The sequence below is a fragment of the Euprymna scolopes genome, chromosome 28 (assembly GCF_053919585.1).
Source record: "Euprymna scolopes isolate OS-2025 chromosome 28, ASM5391958v1, whole genome shotgun sequence".
Taxonomy (NCBI): Eukaryota; Metazoa; Mollusca; class Cephalopoda; order Sepiida; family Sepiolidae; genus Euprymna; species Euprymna scolopes.
Genome location: NC_136509.1, coordinates 89,743,368 through 89,743,763, shown reverse-complemented (window position 1 = coordinate 89,743,763; position 396 = coordinate 89,743,368).

Sequence of the window (396 nt, the reverse complement as noted above, 5' to 3'; positions counted from 1 at the left end):
TGTGGTCGTAGGCTTCCGGTTGACGGACACATGTGAGAGTTGGTTTTGGGCTGCAGAGAATGCAGACGGGGAGATTAGGGTCTCTCCATGGCAACCAGGGTCCATGATAGTCTTGCCTTTAATAAAAGAATTGAAGCTTCAAATCCATCTTGCGTTATCAATGCGTCTGTCTGCCGCAGTGACCACTCCCATGAGATGGAGACCAGCGACAAGAAGATATCATTCGCTGGACAAGGCAAGCAGGTATATACACATTATATATTTGCACATACACGTCGAGACCCTTCAAGGCAATAAACGGTGTAAGGATAGATCATACACACACCCATATAAGTAAGAACATATATGTAAGAACATATATGTAAGAACACGCAGACTTTAAAAGTACCCCAAAGT